A 20235-nucleotide genomic window follows, 5' to 3' on the forward strand; every position below is an offset into this window, starting at 1 on the left:
TAGTGGCACCTGATAAATCAAATAGCCCATTAGGTGTAGTTGCAATATCACCTGACCCACAAAACACCCCAACTCTAGCAGACTCTAGCCCTACTACACTGGTCATTTCTGATGCCCCAACTCAGCAGACCCCAACTGCAGCAAATAGTATGATTATGCTAGTTGACATAGCACCAGCTCTATGACGCAAAATCCCCATTCCAACAAAGAGTACACCAAATCCAGTTGCCAAATCCCTTTTCAAACCAGAGAGAGTCCCAATTGCAGCAAATAGAACCCCTGTTCCATTTCTTCCCAGTTTAGAAGACGAAGCTTATATTGTTGTCAGGAACTTTGTGCGCATATTTCCTTCATAGAAAGATTATACCGCATACACAGAACAATTTCCAGTCTTCCTCCAAAATTTACGTGTAAGTAATGTACTAATGTTATTCATGGTCATTACTGCATATGTTTCTGCTGACATAAGACACAAGATTTCATTCTTGTAAATAGGCGAGGAGCAAACTGGATTGTGAAGACGAGCAAGGGTTGGTTGCGCTTTTCAAGCACTCGTTGATGAAGTATCGTTCCTACCTGAGGCAAGCGCACTTTGATGGAAAGCCTCTGAACGAAATATTTGTAAAGTCTCCGGTGCTACATTTATCCGATGGTGACTAGAATAATCTTGTTACACTGTAGCGACCCGACCCAAATGGATCGAAGTCTCTGTGCTTCAGTGTCATCCTTGGATCAGTATGCTGACACACACAGTACTCGAGGAATTATAACAGAGTTCAATCACACAGTTTATTACATCGAGATCCTCAAAAGAGTATTTATTACAATAATATGGCCAAAGGCCATCTAAAATAAATAACTGTGGAAGCATTAAAGGTAAATGAGTCCATCCAACTCCATGGCAAACTGAGTGCAGAACAACGACCTATCGCACCTTTAATCCTCGTCGGAAAAGTCTGCAACATGAGACGTTGCAGCCGTGTAGGTCAGCACATGGAATATGCTGGCAATTTCACACCATAGAACATAATGGAAAAAAAGACTATCTCTATATGCAAATTTAGCTGGTGGAGGCTCTAAGTTTAATTTTTGCATAAAGCCAATTTTACCCTACAACAAAGGAATAAATTTTTATTTACTACTAAATTAAAATGCCATTATTGAGAAGGTTCCTCCAACTCAATCCCAAAATTCCCAAGTTATTAGTAACCCAATAATTTGATCAAAAAGAGTGATGAGATCAACCAATAATTCACTTCTAGATACTCAAGTTGTCCATAACCGGGGACATGACTAATCATGATTAGTTTGTACACTCTGCAGAGGTTTGCGCACTTTTCCCCACAAGACTCGACCACCTTCATGATCGGAAGATCGAGACATAGCCTTTCAGAAGCGTTTGCCCTTAACCCTGGGTAGACCGGTACACCTACTTTCCCCTACATTAGTTAGTCTACCACGGAAATAGGTCACACAACTTACTCAACTATGCCAGAGCCCATAATGACTTGTGGCTGCACACGAAAGTTTTTAGGCATGAAATATCTTATGATCCCTTTGAGCCTGGGTGACGGACCTAGGGTAATCACACGGGTACTCCGGGATTCCCCTTGGGCAAGCACTGGTTTCTCCAGGTGTCCCAATCAATCCACCCAGATGTGTATTAAAGTTGCCACCTTATGTTGTCCCAAAATTATTATCTCTCGCAACTTGCATGATTCACACATATCAATCCCCGTCTACGAGCATGGCTAAGCAATATATGATATAACGAATATTCCCGGGGTGATCAAAGGTCATAGGTTTCTACCACATGAACTACAAAGCATATCCACATGTTTCCAATCCTACTCATGCAATCTTTGATGGTGAAACTAATGCATAGTAAAACTGGATATTTAGATATATTAAAACTGAACACTAAGCAAGCCCTCTCAGGCCATCAACGTTTTTGGCCGTTAGATTTCGCGTTTAATTAGTTTCTGGCCGTCAGATCTATGTCTAAGCAGTAGTTTACCGCGCAGTGGGCTGATTGTCCTAACAGGCCGCTATTCTGGAAACTTTTTTGAAGGCCTGTGGTTGATTGGGCTTTGTATGGTCTGCAAGCCCATTTAGGTACAGGCCACTAAGCCACTCGCTCGAGGGGCTCGATGCAGAGAAGAAAGATGTCCCCTCTCCCCGACTTCTCATCTCTCTCCCACGACGTGTGCACCGCCGCCAGGTCCGTTCTCATCTGGTTAATCCCGACGGGCATATTTTCTTTCTGCTCTACCTCAGGAGACCTCCTCCCCTGAGCGCTCCCCTCCCTCAGGAGACCTCCTCCCCGACCTCTCGTTTTCTCTACTGACGGTCGACCTGGTGGTGTACCGCCGCCGTCGCGGCGCTGAAACCGGCGAGATCCTGCGTCCCCATCGTGACCCGGATTCCCTATGCCACCAGTACGCCGGACACCTCAAGGTACCCCTACCCCCCACCCCCGCCCGCGGTGTCCGCCGATCTCCCCTTTCCATGGCGCAAATTTGTTCTGTGTGGCGGCTGGTTTGGGCTACTGTTTTTAGGGGCGATCGGGCGCATCCCGATGACGCAGCGACGCATATGTGGGTGTTAAGCCCAGGTCTTGATCGGTTCTGGTGAGAAAAATTTTTATCCAGGAGATCGGGATATGATTTGGGGATGAGGACTGTTGGGGAACATTAGTTGCCTAATCTTATTCCATAGTTTGTGGTGTTAGATTTGCAGCCGGAGAAGAAATAAAGGCCATGACCTTGTGCGAGGAAAACCCTTTTCTGCAGGCTTGATAAATAATTTATATCCTGAATGTGGGACTTCCTGTTTTAGACAGTAATTTATGTTTGACTACTTGCTGGTACAATGTAGTATGTTTGTACTAATACATGTTGTTGTTGATTTCGACTCGCAGATTCGCATGTGAAAGGAGGTGCATGGGAGAAAAGATGCCAGAGTTGCGTAGTGGAGTGTGATAATATATTCAAGTCAAGGAAAGTTGTGGTGACCAACACGATTATCCATCTCGTCCAGCGGGGACGCTGCAAGAATCATGGCCCCCATGTGTGCTATTGTCCAACACAGCCGCTGCCCTTTCACACTACCTCCACGCCGGTTGTGTTTTCCCTACAAGTACAGCTCGCTTCTCTCCTGCAATATGACTAGGCTGGAGATGGGTGTCATGGCTTCAGAGGCGTCAACATTGACTGCAGATACATTCTGAAAATTGAATTGTGTGAGATTCTTAGTATATGCAATTCTGTAAATTGTATTTGTATGTATGTGAAGGTCTTTTCAAAATGGAGCAGAAAGAAAAGAACATAGCTTTTGGTTTAGCTTAGTAGAGAAAGACTGAAACACATTTCATTTATATCACGGGAATGGATGCCTTAGTGTCTGCATTTTATTCCGAGGAGAAATCACATCCAGAGAAAAAAAAAGAATGAGTTGTCTAACCAGGTTAGCTATCCACATGTATTTCTCTTTTTATTCTATTTTTTCATTACTCATTTCAGTTACTCTTCATCTCTTAAATATTATAGAAACAAATATCTTTTTGGGCTGTTGTGTGCAAATCATATTTGAAGTTTCCATGCACAACGAGGATGATTATGTGCATTTTTTAAGTCATCCACGGTCAGATTCATTTTTGTCTTGGCTCTAACTTGCGCAAAAACTAGAATATCCTCTTTGGGAATGATGTTAGTCAGAAAATCAATATTAATTTTGTACTTTAAGAAAGATTCAAGTTTGTTATGTAGCATTATATTTGGCTCAGATAGTTCTTGGATGCCTTCCACTGGTCGATCAGACGTTTTGCTCACCTTGCAAAAGTAAAGCAATGAAGAAATTTGTAAGGTGGGAACACTCGAATCTCAGAGGTAAGTGTGCCATGCTCTCCCTCTTGCGATATCGAAACTGGTTGCTCATGTGATTTTAGAAAATTATAATTCAAGCATGGATGAAGCTTTGGCATAAACGATGCCACTTATAAGCTGCAAAGCAGGAGGGCTTAATTGCTTAACTAAGAAGGTTTATTTATACATCTTAAGGTGGATTCAACTTACAAACCTCACAGAATGATCCCCTGCTGCTAGAGGTTTAATTCATCAGATATTTCCCTAACTGATCGTCGGTGAATTTATGTTAATCTATTATTACAAAATGCTTTTTTTTCCAGTCTGCATGCTTTGTTAATTTATGACTTTTCCAAGATGGCAAGAGCCTCTGACTTTTCTAATTGCTCTCATGGTTGCTTTCCCTTTTGACGAATCGTATGTGTCATTTGTCTTATCATTCTCAATCTTCTTATATCACATTTTTTGTGACTCGGCTGTTGCATCCTGGAAAGTTTGTGTAAACTGAGCTAACCATTGATATATATATCGTACATAGCTGAGGCGATTCTACGTATTGGCTGTGGGGTCATCTGACCCTGTGGGGTCATCTGACCCATAGCCTTTTGCACAAAACAGCCTAAAACACTGTATACTTACTATTCATTGTGAATTTTTTTTCTCGAAAAATTAGCTATGACCCCACAGATACTTGAGGCTGGCTTCACCGCTGGTACATAGTTACTTTAAGCCTCCCTGCAAAAAACAAACAACAGTTACTTTAAGCCATATGCAAGCCATTCTTACATGGAATGTTCTGGTTTTATCACTTTTTATTGTCCATCGATGAATTGAACCATGCAAATGTCTTCAGATTGTTTCATGGGTGAGCCCAAGTTCATGACTAACATGTTGTCCCACTAGCACATCATGAGCCCACTCATAAGAAAATATTAAGCCTTTGCGAGAAATACCGAGAGCACATTTACAAGTGAACTACTTGTTGCTCTTTGCTTTACTGGTCATGTAATTGTCAAATGAAACAACTCTCTTTGGTCTGACTCTCTTATGCCTGGAAACTATTTCAGCCATGTGTAGGATTACCAGTAAGGGTAGGGGCACAATAGTTCTTTTTATTTCAATAGAAGTCATATGAGCTACGATCATCTTTGTTTGTTTTTGAAAGATCTAATATAATAGTGATTAGTAAATATGCATGTCTTTTCAGATGAGATTGCTTGATGCTATATAGTTTTACTCTCTTAATGTAGACTGGATGCATACTTTCATCAGTAGAACCAATTACTCATGGAAGGAATAAAAGATCCAAGCTAGGAAGGCATGTTTCAAAGGCACAAGCATAAGTCTTGGAATAATTGCTATTGGTGGTTAAAAGATTCATGTATGTCGATGTGATGTCTATGAAAGATGTTAAATTTGCTTGATGTATATGTCTAATCTTTATGTTGGCGAACAGGTGGATGTTGACTACATTAACATTTCCTTGTGTTGCCTTATTAGTGTATGCCAAAAGATGCAAATCGTGTGGAAATGCAAGAACATGAGCTTCTGTTCTTTGCTTTCTTTTTGGTTGCACAAGCTTGATGTTATTATCTCTCACATCACTCTACTTTGTTTTCTTGTTTGTGGCTTTGTACTATATAGGCCACTTATGTGAACATGAGCTTGCTGACGACCGTTGAACTCTAAAGATTCGTAGTAGCAAGCCTCGCACTCCAGATGATCTAACGAAGCATGTAATAACACTCATAAGCAATCAAGCAAAAAGAATCAAAAAAAAACTAATAAAAGACTTCGGAAAACTCTAAAACATCCAAATAAAGTTTATGTACAGAACTTAACTTTTACAGAAACAAAAATAAATGGTTTTGGTTTTAACATAAAGTACAAGTCACTAGCTTCGATTTGCAAGAAAAATCACCTAAAACGGAGTTACGAAACTCGAGTTACGGCCTAATGAAGTTTGAATTCAGATCTGTTTGAATTCAAATTTTAAAATTTTCAAAAATATTTTTTCGTTTGCTTCTCTGGATAGAGGATATTTTTATGAAGTGATAGGAAAAATAATCAACTAAATCGGATCTATAGACTAAAAGATATACTAGAAAGAAGATTAGGTAAAGAATCTGAATTTGGAAAAAGTTCCTGAAAAAGAAAAAGAAAATCGGACAGAGACAAGTGGCGCTCTGTGATTGGCTGCCTACGTGCTCACCGGACTTGTCGCCGGAGATGAGGAAGATGGTGGATCCGGTGTGCTTCGGCGAAGGATGTGTGCGGGACGGTGTAGAGGACGATGAGGCGGATCCGAGCAGCAGTGCGACGGGATCGTTCTCGTCTCCTGGCGCGGTGGAGAAGCCGCCGGAATACACGAACTCCGACGAGCAATTGGCGAGGTTAGGGAGGGGGAACACCTCCATAAGGAGAGGGCTTCGGACGAGGGTTGAGAGGGGCTCCCAGGGGTGCTTTATATAGGGCAGGGGAGGTCCAGAGTTGGGTAGGGTGAGATGTGTTAATGGCTGCAGTTTCAAGCGCTCATGGTGGCCATTATGGTGTTCTTTGAGGCGCACCAAGGGATGGGAGGGGTCGAGGGAGGTAAGGGGAACCGGTTCCGGCAGTTATTGAGTTGGGAGAGGGAGAGGAAGGGAGGGATCGAGGTACAAGCGTCCATGGCTGTTGCTCTCGGTTCATGTTCCTGTAACGATGAGAGGAGGAAGATGGCCATCGGTTGGGCTGGAAGATATGGGCCTTAGTGGGAGAAGTTGGGCCAAGGGAAAAGGAGAAAAAAAATAAAAAAAATAGAAGAGATAGATGGGCTAGATAGGCTGACAGAGAGAAATCTTAACTAATAACAATATTATACTAGATAATTAATAAATAAATCGTTCGCTCTCTCGGAATTATTATTTAGAACTGAAGCAAAATGTTCACATAATAATATGGTCTTATATATGACCTTGTGAACATTTATCCGGCCTAAAAAGCAAATTTTTAAAAATAAACATTTTTTGCTAAACTAATAAAATAAATTGCAAATAAAACCCAACAAATATATTTTGGTTCCAAATTCAATTTCCAATATTTTCTTTTTTGATTTTGAAGAAGTCATTTTATCTTCTCTCTTTATTTTATTTTTGATATAATGGAAATGAATTTTTTTGGCGAAACCAAATTTGATCCAAACTCCCAATTTCGAAAAAAAATCAAAATTGATTTTTTGGGAAACTTCCAACTCTCTCTCTCTCTCTTTTGGTCCTTGAGTTGCTCAAAGTTCCTTGGATCAAAAATCAAATAAAAATGGGGCGCAAATGCATAAATCATGGATGCATATGAATGATCTATTATAAACATTCAAATTGAAAATTGGGATGTTACAAACCTACCCCCTTAAGATGAATCTCACCCTCGAGATTCGGGTTGGCTAGCAAAAAGGTGTGGGTGGTCCTGTCGGAGATCTTCTTCTCGTTCCCAGATGGCTTCTTCCTCGGTATGGTGACTCCACTGAACCTTGCAAAATTGATGACCTTGCTGCGGGTAACCCTGCTTGCAGTCTCAAGAATCTTGACGAGCTTCTCCTCATAGGTCAAATCACTATCCAACTGTATGGCCTCAAGTGGCACTGTATCTCTTAGAGGAATATCGGCCATCTTTGCATGTCACTTCTTCAACTGGGAAACGTGAAATACATCATGAACTCCTGACAAGGCATCGGGTAATTCCAACCTGTAGGCAACTTCACCCATGCGTTCTAAAACTCTGTATGGCCCCACAAATCGTGGTGCCAACTTTCCTTTGACTCCAAACTGTTTTACTCCTCGAAGTGGAGACACACGAAGATATGCTCTATCTCCGACTTCATAGGTTACCTCCTTGCGTTTAGTATCGGCATAACTCTTCTGTCTGGATTGGGCTATTTTGAGTCTGTCACGGATCAATTTGACTTTCTCCTCTGAATCTCTAATTAAATCTGGTCCGAATAATTTACGGTCTCCAACTTCATCCCACATCAATGGTGTCCTCCACCTCCTTCCGTACAAAGCTTCGAAAGGGGTCATTTTCAAACTAGCTTGATAGTTGTTGTTATATGAGAAATCTGCGTAAGGCAAATTATCATCCCAACTAGATCCATAATCTAGCGCACAAGCTCTCAACATGTCCTCCAGAATCTGATTGACTATTTCGGTCTGCCCATCTGTCTGCGGATGAAAAGTTGTACTGAACTCCAGCCCGGTACCCAAAGTTTCATGTAACTGATGCCAAAACTTTGAGGTAAATTGTGTTCCTCTATCTGATACGATGGTCCTCGGAACTCCATGCAGATATACGATCCTGGTCATGTATATCTTGGCTAACTTAGCACTTGTATATGTGGTTTTCACGGGGATGAAGTGAGCTACCTTAGTCAAGCGATCAACCACTACCCAAATAGAATCATAGCCTGATCGGGTCCTGGGTAATCCTGTAATGAAGTCCATGCCAAGCTTGTCCCACTTCCAATCTGGTATCGGCAAAGGCTGAAGTAATCCTGCTGGTTTCTGGTGCTCTGCCTTAACCCTCTGACATACGTCACATACTGCGACATACTCAGCAATATCCTTCTTCATACCTGTCCACCAGAAATTTTCCTTCAAGTCCAAATACATCTTGGTGTTGCCCGGGTGTATTGAATAAGGCGAATCATGAGCCTCCTGAAGAATCAATTTCCTGATCTCTGGGTCATTTGGCACGTAAATGCGCTGCTAAAACCATAAGCTTCCATGTTCATCCTCATGAAATCCTTCTGCCTTTCCTTGGTTCATCCTTCCCTTTATCTCCGCAATGCCTTTGTCTAACTTCTGGGCTTCTCGGATCTTTCCCAACAAAGTGGATTGAATTTCCATTGTGGCAACAAAACCTCATGGTACTATCTCCAATCGAAGATCTCTGAGATCATCAATTAACTCCTGAGGTAATCCTCCTGCTGTGAGGGTATTGACATAACTCTTGCGGCTCAATGCATCTGCCACGACATTGGCCTTTCCTGGGTGTTAGTGCAATTTCATGTCATAATCCTTTATGAGCTCCAACCATCTTCTCTGCCTGAGGTTCAACTCCTTCTGCGTGAAGATGTATTTCAAACTCTTGTGATCCGTGTAAACATCACACCTATTTCCAATAAGAAAATGTCTCCAGGTCTTGAGTGCGTGCACTACGGCTGCTAACTCCAAATCATGTGTGGCATAATTCTGCTCATGAGGTAGAAGCTGACGTGAGGCATATGAAACAAATCTTCCTTCTTGCATAAGAACACCTCCAAGTCCCTGACAAGAAGCGTCGCAATATACTTGGAAATCCTTGCGTATATTCGGAAGAATTAGCACTGGGGCTGTGACCAAACATTTCTTTAGCTCCTGGAAACTGGCCTCACATTCGTCGGTCCAAACAAACTTAGTATCTTTCTTCAATAACTCTGTCATGGGCTTCGCGATCTTGGAGAAATTCTCAATAAACCTCCGGTAATATCTTGCAAGTCCAAGAAAACTGCGAATCTCTCCGACTGAGGTGGGTGCCTTCCATTTGGTGACGGCTTCAACCTTGGAGGGGTCTACTGCTATTCCTTCTCCTGATATAACATGTCCAAGAAATCTGACTTCCTTCAACCAGAATTCGCACTTGCTGAACTTTGCATATAACTGATGTTCCCTGAGTTTCTCAAGAACCAAGCACAAATGTTCCTTGTGTTCTTCTTCATTCTTCGAGTAAATCAATATGTCATCAATGAATACCACAACAAACTTAACTAAAAACTCCATGAATACCTTATTCATCATACTCATAAAATAGGTAGGGGCATTAGTCAAACCAAAATACATGACCGTGTACTCATAAAGTCCATATCTCATGGTAAAAGCTGTCTTGGGTATATCTTGTTCTCGAATCTTCAGCTGGTGATATCCTGATCGAAGATCAATCTTGGAGAAAACTTTTGCTCCTTGTAGCTGGTCAAACAAATCATTGATCATTGGCAGAGGGTACTTGTTCTTAATCGTCACCTCGTTTAGCGCATGATAATCTACAACCATTCTCAAGGTTCCATCCTTCTTCTCAACTAGAAGCACTGGGGCTCCCCAAGGTGATGAACTCGGTCAAATATAACCTTTCTCCAATAATTCCTTAATCTGCTTCTTAATTTCCTCCAGATCATTTGCGGGCATCCGGTACAGTCTCTTGGATATTGGTCCGGTGCCTGGTAACAATTCGATCAAAAACTCATGTCCCGATCCGGTGGCATGCCGGGTAATTCCTCGGGAAATACATCGGGATAATCCTTCACAACTGGTACTTCCTCCTGAACAACTCCCGAAAGAGAATTCACTTGAGTCCTCCTTGGCGTATGCCTCGACACATACTTGATCCGTTTCCCCTCCGGGGTGGTGGGAAGAATCGACTTACTGGCACAATCAATATTCCCTTCATACTTGGATAGCCAGTCCATGCCTAGAATTACGTCCAATCCTTGTGATTCGAGGATGATGAGGTCTATGGGAAAAACGTGTCTCCCTATGGTCAATGGCAACTGAAAACATCCCCGACTAGCCATATACTCTGCTCCTCGGAAACTCAATAACATAGGTGACTTAAGGGCTACGGTCAGAAACTTAAACTTATCCACAAACCCCCTTGATATGAATGAATGCGATGCACCAGTGTCGAAAAGAACAAGGGCTATAAATGAATTAATCAAGAACTTACCAACAACGATGTCAGGCTGGTCATAAACTTCCTCCACATTGACATGATTCACCTGACCTCTGGTGAAAGTATTGGGCTTCTTTCCAGAGCTTACATTTCCATTCCCGTTCTTCGCCTCAGGGCAATCGGTGGCGTAGTGTCCAGTTTTCCCGCACTTGAAACAGGTAATGTGGCTCAGATCCTTCTTTGCCGGTGTAGCGGGGTTGGACTGATGCTGATTGTTGTTTCCTCCATTTCCATTGCCATTCCTATGGCCATTATGGTTGTGTCCATTACCTCCATGATGTGAATGTCCTCCATGGTTATGGTGAGTGTGTCCATTATACTTGCCAGATCCTGGTCCATTATTTCCCGAGTACGGGGTATAGCGGGGCTTCTGCTGAACACCAGAGATGTACTTTCCCTATCCGTACTTCCTCTTGCGATTCTCCACCTGCTGCTGCTTGCCTTCCAGAATGAGAGACTTGTCGACCAACTCTTGATAATTGTTAAAGGTAGCCACAGTCAGTTGAAGTCCCAGATCATCGTTTGGTCCCTCCAGAAGTTTCTCCTGCTTAGCGGCATCATCAGCCACGTCTCCGGGACCATACCTGGATAACTTGCTAAATTCCTCCACATAATCACCAACAGAACGATTTCCCATGCATAAGTTGCATAACTCACGCTTCTTCAGACTCATAGCTCCGGCTGAAACATGTGCGGTACGGAACGCCTGCTGGAACTGATCCCAAGTCATATTGGCTATGGGGAATGTGGTGGTGTAATTCTCCCACCACGAGGCTGCTGGTCCATCTAGTTGATGTGCGGCAAAGCGCACCTTCTCAGTGTTAGTGCAACCTGCGGTGGTCAGCTCTCTTCTGATCTTGCGAAGCCAGTCATCTGCAACGATCGGCTTCGTGCTGCTAGAGAACACTGGTGGATTCAACCTCAGGAAACGGTTAAGGTTGTCGACCGTGGGGTGGTGGTGGTGGGTTGTTGTTGTTCTGGTTCTAATTCTCGATGAGTAGCTGCATGAGGGCATTCTGGTTCTGGATCAACTGGGTAAGTTCCGGTGGGAATTCCGGGTCATGTCTTGGAGGCATCTGTTCGGTTTAGAGTGGATGATAAATTAGAATAGAATAAAGGCCTAATAAGAAAAATCACTACCCATATGCTTATGATAGCAAGAAAATTTCAAATCAAACAATTCACACAGACCACACCACACAAGCAAAAACCTACAAGTAAGGTCATATCCACAAGAGATATGATCTCTTCATACTACCGCAAATCCTTCGTTGGACTCAACTTGGTAGTGGTGGTCTGAACTAAATCTTCTCAAATCAAAGTCAACTCTAGCTTCTTCTTCTTCGTCAATGATCTCTTCATTGGTCATGGTCTCATCGGGCTGAGCAACTTGGTGATGGGGTTCGTTAACTATTTTATTGAAGTGCAGAAGAAATAGGAATGAATAGAGAAGAGTATAGACCAACGAATATTTAAGGAAGTCGTAAAATAGAGTTTTTTTCCTATGGCTTTCCATTTCCTAGTGGTGTGCTCTGATACCATCTTGTAGCGACCCGACCCAAATGGATCGAAGTCTCTGTGCTTCAGTCTCGTCCCAGGATCAGTATGCTGACACACACAGTACTCGAGGAATTATAACAGAGTTCAATCACACACTTTATTACATCGAGATCCTCAAAAGAGCATTTATTACAATAATATGGCCAAAAGCCATCTAAAATAAATAACTGCGGAAGCATTGAAGGTAAATGAGTCCATCCAACTCCACGGCAAACTGAGTGCAGAATAACGACCTATCGCACCTTTAATCCTCGTCAAAAAAGTCTGCAACATGAGACGTTGCAGCCGTGTAGGTCAGCACATGGAATATGCTGGCAATTTCACACCATAGAACAATAATGAAAAAAAGACTATCTCTATATGCAAATTTAGCTAGTGGAGGCTCTAAGTTTATTTTTTGCATAAAGCCAATTTTACCCTACAACAAAGGAATAAATTTTTATTTACTACTAAATTAAAATACCATTATTGAGAAGGTTCCTCCAACTCAATCCCAAAATTCCCAAGTTATTAGTAACCCAATAATTTGATTAAAAAGAGTGATGAGATCAACCAATAATTCACTTCTAGATACTCAAGTTGTCCATAACCGGGGACACGGCTAATCATGATTAGTTTGTACACTCTGCAGACGTTTGCGCACTTTTCCCCACAAGACTCGACCACCTCCATGACCGGAAGATCGAGACATAGCCTTTCAGAAGCGTTTGCCCTTAACCCTGGGTAGACCGGTACACCTACTTTCCCCTACATCAGCTAGTCTACCACGGAAAGAGGTCACACAACTTACTCAACTATGCCAGAGCCCATAATGGCTTGTGGCTGCACACGAAAGTTTCTAGGCATGAAATATCTTGTGTTCCCTTTGAGCCTGGGTGGCGGACCTAGGGTAATCACACGAGTACTCTGGGATTCCCCTTGGGCAAGCACTGGTTTCTCCAGGTGCCCCAGACAATCCACCCAGATGTGTATTAAAGTTGCCACCTTATGTTGTCCCAAAATTATTATCTCTCGCAACTTGCATGATTCACACATACCAATCCCCACCTACGAGCATGGCTAAGCAATATATGATATAACGAATATTCCCGAGGTGATCAAAGATCATAGGTTTCTACCACATGAACTACAAAGCATATCCACATGTTCCCAATCCTACTCATGCAATCTTTGAGGGTGAAACTAATGCATAGTAAAACTGGATATTGAAAATTATGATCAAAGTGTGAACTTGCCTTGCTGACGACCATTGAACTCTAAAGATTCGTAGTGGAAAGCCTCGCACTCCGGATGATCTAACGAAGCATGTAATAACACTCATAAGAAATCAAGCAAAAAGAATCAAAAAGAAAACGAATAAAAGACTTCGGAAAACTCTAAAACATCCTAATAAAGTTTATGTACAGAACGTAAATTTTAGAGCAACAAAAATAAATGGTTTTGGTTTTAACATAAAGTACAAGTCACTAGCTTCGATTTGCAAAAAGAATCACCTAAAACGGAGTTACGAAACTCGAGTTACGACCTAACGAAGTTTGAATTCAGATCTGTTTGAATTCAAATTTTAAAAGTTTCAAAAATATGTTTCGTTTGCTTCTCTGGATAGAGGATATTTTTATGAAGCGGTAGGAAAAAGAATCAACTAAATCGGATCTATAGACTAAAAGATATACTAGAAAGAAGATTAGGTAAAGAATATGAATTTGGAAAAAGTTCCTGAAAAAGAAAAAGAAAATCGGACAGAGACAAGTGGCGCTCTGTGATTGGCTGCCTAGGTGCTCACCGGACTTGTCGCCGGAGATGAGGAAGATGGTGGATCCGGTGTGGTTCGGCGAAGGATGTGTGCGGGACGGTGTAGAGGACGATGAGGCGGATCCGAGCAGCAGTGCGACGGGATCGTTCTCGTCTCCTGGCGCGGTGGAGAAGCCACCGGAATACACGAACTCCGACGAGCAATTGGCGAGGTTAGGGAGGGGGGAGATCTCCAGAAGGTGAGGGCTTCGGATGAGGGTTGAGAGGGGCTCCCAGGGGTGCTTTATATAGGGCAGGGGAGTTCCAGAGTTGGGTGGGGCGAGATGTGTTAATGGCTGCAGTTTCAAGCGCTCATGGTGGCCATTATGTTGGTCTTTGAGGCGCACCAAGGGCTGGGAGGGGTCAAGGGAGGTAAGGGGATCTGGTTCCGGCAGTTATTGAGTTGGGAGAGGGAGAGGAAGGGAGGGATCGAGGTACAGGCGTCCATGGCTGTTGCTCTCTGTTCATGTTCCTGTAATGATGAGAGGAGGAAGATGGCCATCGGTTGGGCTGGAAGATATGGGCCTTAGCGGGAGAAGTTGGGCCAAGGGCAAAGGAGAAAAAATATAAAAAAATAGAAGAGATAGATGGGCTAGATAGGCTGACAGAGAGAAATCTTAACTAATAACAATATTAGACTAGATAATCAATAAATAAATCGTTCGCTCTCTCCGAATTATTATTTAGAACTGAGGAAAAATGTTCACATAATAGTATGGTCTTATATATGACCTTGTGAGCATTTATCCGGCCTAAAAAACAAATTTTTAAAAATAAACATTTTTGCTAAACTAATAAAATAAATTGCAAATAAAACCCAACAAATATATTTTGGTTCCAAATTCAATTTCCAATATTTTCTTTTCTGATTTTGAAGAAGTCATTTTATCTTCTCTCTTTATTTTATTTTTGATATAATGGAAATGAATTTTTTTGGCGAAACCAAATTTGATACAAACTCCCAACTTCGAAAAAAAATCAAAATTGATTTTTTGGGAAACTTCCAACTCTCTCTTTTGGTCCTTGAGTTGCTCAAAGTTCCTTGGATCAAAAATCAAATAAAAATGGGGCAAAAATGCTTAAATCATGGATGCATATGAATGATCTATTATAAACATCCAAATTGAAAATTGGGATGTTACATACACATTGTTCTCGGCTGCAGCGTAAGGTACTGTCTATGATATCACATCACAATTTGAACTACATTTCTGCATTTGCCTTAATGTCTCACTTGTACGAAAACTGTTAGTAGAAGAACATTAATTCTCAAGGGACCACAGAATCTCGTAACTATAATGCACATTGCATTGCTCTTGTGAGTACCTCTTGCCCTGTATGACCATACTTACTTTCATAGCTATTTGATTATGTAGCATCACTGCACATGTTAGTCTCATAATCGTCCATTTGGTGGACATTATAAGATCTGTATGGACTATTACATAAATTTAGAATCAACCCAATGCTTTTGAAGATGTTTAGCTTTGTAGTCCTCTTATAAGGACTGAACATGGTCTATCACTGTACTTACATTAACAGCTACTCCCTCCGTCCCATAATATAAGAATGTTTTGTATAGTACACCAGTGTTCAAAACACTCTTGTATTATGGGAAGAGGGATTGGTTCATTGTGTAGCATTCTGCATCTTATCTCCCTCGCCCACCATTTACTAAAAATGATCAGATCTATATTTAATCTTACCAACAAGTAGAATACACAGACAATGCCAGTGCAGAAGTGTAGCCTATTGCTCTTGTCAATACATTTTGTCCTGTAAATTTTGTACTTCCAGGGATTGGTAGTTGATTATGTAGCATCAATCTGCATCTTATCTTCATTATCCTCTATCCCTTCCAGTATTATCATATCTATAATTACTCTCTACAAAATGTAGACCACAGGCAATGCTTATGAAGAAGATTCTGTGCTGAAATTCTTGAGTTATCCTTCCCTTGACATGGAGAAGGGCATCATAAAGCCGGTGTTAACTGTTAATGTAAGTCAGTCCTTCTAAAGCCTTTATCCGCAACTGCTATTTAATTTGCTCATACTCCCCATCATTTACTGCTATTTAGTTTGTTGTTTCTACCAAAATGCATGTTCGCAAGAACCGTAAGTTCTAAGTTTTACTTGTATAACCAAAATATGTATGCTTGTTTTTGTCGATCTATAATCCAGTGTGTGGTGAAGCAGCCCACGTTTGCACCTTGTCATCTCCTGTTTTATCTTACTGATGTGGCTGATGATATGAACAACATGCCATGCACATTAACCAAAATAGATACAATGATTTTCTTTGCCCTTCATCTATGCTTGTTATGTTGACATGGTAATTCAGTAGTGTGGTGAAGCTCCCTGCATTATGAACAATGCCAAATTAAGCTATTGATATTTTGAACTTACTCTTTATTTTCTAATTTGAAATTGGATGGAATTGACGACACAGTTATCATCTTTGTTTATACACATGCAAAACTTGTCATCTCTCTGCTTTGTTTCAGGGTGATATGCCTGATGGCATGCACAAGTCTGTTGAAGGCTAGGAGACAAACCCAACATATATTGCAGCAACAAAGGCAAAACATCTTGAAGATAGCGAGACAACCCCAAAGTCTTGTCTTGATGCAGTGTTCAAGTTACTTGAGACTAGCAGTCAGACAAGCTCACATAATTCGTTGTCTGAATCAGTTCGACTTCTTCAGTCCCAAGTTCTAGCAGAAAGGCATTCTGCAACTCAACTTCGACTTGAAGTCCTATCTCTAAGAAAGATTGTGGAGAACACCAATGAAAACCTCATCGCTAAATGGCTACACCTGGAAGCTATGACCGACATGCTAGGCCGGTCTCACAGCCTTGCTCAGCAGCTTGCGCAGCAGTTCCCCCGCAAGGCTAACCTTTCTTGAACTGTCTTGGAAGTGTTCTCGGTTCATATTATTTTGTTACGCTACAATGGTGTCCAGTTTTTGGAATCTGCTTCTTCGTTGCGCTTTATGATCCCTGGTGGCGAACTTCGATGCCCAGTGGATGTAATATACCTTAAATCCTTTATTGCATAGTGTAGGTTTATTCTTAGTTACTATGTCGTAATTTATTTATTGTATAGAGTAGGTTTGTTCTTAATTCCTACTCCCTCCGTTCGGAATTACTTGTCACAATTATGTATAAAAATGGATGTATCTACAACTAAAATACATCTAGATACATGCATTGCTTGGACGAGTAATTCTGAACGGAGTGAGTACTAGTTACTGCCATCATCCGCTATCTTAAAAAAATCAGATGTAGTCGACTGGGCCGAAACATTCGACCCTAACGGGCATGGTTTTTAGCGGGCCACAATTGGGCCGGCCTGCATCTTTCTTGGGTCCGAATGATTGGGGCCTTCACACTTTGCGCCAGGCCCACAACTTACATCGGTCTATATTTTAGTTGGGCCTTTTGTCGACCCAGTGCTTAGTTTGGCCAGGTAGTGTTGGGCCATTAACAGGCTAAATATTGTACTGGCCTGTTACGGCCCAAATGAAACCATGGGCCTTTAGCAGGCCGAAATGCATATTGGGCCTCAATTTTCACTAATCGTCGACGGGCCTTCAGCAGGCTGAAATGTCACGCCCAAGATGTGACCCTATCCTAAAGGAACTCGATGGTCCCACCAAGGATAGAAACGCATCTTGAAGACGCTTTTGCAAGGTGGATATCATTACATCAACATTACATAATGGATAGGGATACATACATAAGGCATACAATGCCACACGAATACAACATCATCTTACATAAGAGCACCATCCGACTACGGATGAAACACAAACAGAAACTCAAACGACATCCACCCTGCTAGCCCAGGCTGCCGACCTGGAACCTATCCCCTGATCGAAGAAGCAGAAGAAGAACTCAACGCAAGCAAGCATCGCTCTCGCGTCATGATCATCGCATAACCTGTACCTGCAACTGTTGTTGTAGTAATCTGTGAGCCACGAGGACTCAGCAATCCCATTACCATGGGTATCAAGACTAGCAAATCTTAATGGGAAAGGAAGGGGGTAAAGTGGTGAGGTTGCAGCAGCGACTAAGCATATATGGTGGCTAACATACACAAATAAGAGCGAGAAGAGAGCAAGCAGAACGGTTGTGAAGCTAGCAATGATCAAGAAGTGATCCTGAACTCCTACTTACGTCAAACATAACCCAAGAACCATGTTCATTTCCCGGACTCCACCGAGAAGAGACCATCACGGCTACACACGCGGTTGATGCGTTTAAATGCGGATCTGGTGTCAAGTTTTCTACAACCGGACATTAACAAATTCCCATCTGCCCATAACCGTGGGCACAGCTTTCAAAAGTTTAAACCCTGCAGGGGTGTCCCAACTTAGCCCATGATAAGCTCTCGCGATCAACGAAGGATATACCTTCTCCCAGGAAGACCCGATCAGACTCGGAATCCCGGTTTACAAGACATTTCGACAATGGTAAAACAAAACCAGCAAAGCCGCCCGATGTGCCGACAAATCCCGATAGGAGCTGCACATATCTCGTTCTCAGGGCACACCGGATGAGCAAGACGATGGGTTGGCATAGACCCTGGTTGGCCAGGGGGCGCCGGACATCGCTTGGTTTGGACCAACACTTAGACAAGCATTGGCCCGGGGGGGCTAAAATAAAGATGACCCTCGGGTTAATTACTCCCAAGGGAAATGTAGGTGATGGTGAGGCAAATGGTAAAACCAAGGTTGGGCCTTGCTGGAGGAGTTTTATTCAAAGCAAACTGTCAAGGGGTCCCATAAATCACCCAACCGCGTAAGGAACGCAAAATTCGGGAACATAACACCGGTATGACGGAAACTAGGGCGGCAAGAGTGGAACAAAACACCAGGCATAAGGCCGATCCTTCCACCCTTTACCAAATATATAGATGCATTAATTAAATAAGAGATATTGTGATATCCCAACATAATCCTGTCCACCATGGGGCAATCTTCAACTTCACCTACAACTAACAACGCTATAAGAGAGGCTGAGCAAAGCGGTAACATAGCCAAGCAATGGTTTGCTAGGAAGGGTGTCAAAGGTTAGAGGTTCATGGCAATTTGGGAGGCTTGATGAGCAAAAGATAGGTAACGCAGCATAGTGATAGAACGAAGCAACTAGCATAGCAATGATAGTAATGAGATCCAGGGTAGCGGTCATCTTGCTTGAAATCCCGCAAGGAAGAAGAACTAGTCCATGAAGAAGATGAAGCCACAAAGACGAACCAAGCGTAGACGAACGAATCCTCACGATCGCAACGAAACGGGAACTATCGAGAAGAAGCACACAACATAGTAAACACACCACACATGAACAAGGCATGATGCACACACAAGCATGATGCATTACAAGGCTACATGAAGCTACTCATGGCAAGAGATGATGCATACAAGAGCAACACATCAAAGCAAGTTTAAATGAGGCCGAAAGCAACATATAACAATTCCGGTAAGTCCTCATATGCAAATTTCGAAATTGGTCCAGATCTGAATAAATCTTATGTTCAAGTTGTTAAACATCAAGTTAAGATGCACCAAGATGATCTACATGAGATTCTAGTCAAGTTACATATAAAGTTCATTTAATTCGGAGCTACAGCCTAGAAGATATGAGCAAAACAAGTCAAACATGGCATTGATGCAAAATGCACCCAAACATCAAGCAAACACCTCAAAACAAGGATGCAACATGATAATATGAAACTACATGCAATTCTAAGCAAGTTTCATATAGAGCACACTCAAAACGGAGCAACGGTGCAACACATACACTCCAAACAAGACATAACAACAATCTGCCCAAAACAGCCACTAGGCATATTGCAAGCATCAAAACAATATGCTGCAGCAGCTCAACATGATAAAAAAGGCATGCACATGATGTACAGGTAAAGCATAACAAAACATGAACACTGAGCTATCTCCAGAAATCACTAGAACATGCTCAAACACACATGGCAAGATTGCAAATGATAACAGTTTCAGGCTTAGCAGAAATAACATCAGGTTGCAATGTTTAGAGCTATCAAACAACATGTTACAGGAACTTATCATGACAAACAAAGGCATGGAATGAATCTACTAATTGCATAGAACAAAAGTCCTTTACTGACCATGAGCCAAAAAGGATAAGAAGATATGATGGCACCCATGTAAACATGGCAAGTTATATGACAGATTCATACTTGGCAGGAACATCGATAAGTAGGCATGTTGATGAGCTTGAACTACTCCCCACAGAGCAACACATGG

At 42.1% G+C, this 20235-nt stretch overlaps 1 long non-coding RNA gene across 1 annotated transcript; it reads left to right on the plus strand.

Moving 5' to 3' along the window:
* Positions 1–2184: 2184 nt before the first annotated feature.
* LOC119307159 lies at positions 2185–3415 on the plus strand. The gene is made up of 2 exons (XR_005149179.1): positions 2185–2457; positions 2921–3415. It is a non-coding gene; the product is annotated as an uncharacterized LOC119307159 (long non-coding RNA).
* The last annotated feature ends 16820 nt before the right edge of the window (positions 3416–20235 follow it).

The sequence above is a fragment of the Triticum dicoccoides genome, chromosome 1B (assembly GCF_002162155.2).
Source record: "Triticum dicoccoides isolate Atlit2015 ecotype Zavitan chromosome 1B, WEW_v2.0, whole genome shotgun sequence".
Lineage (NCBI taxonomy): Eukaryota > Viridiplantae > Streptophyta > Magnoliopsida > Poales > Poaceae > Triticum > Triticum dicoccoides.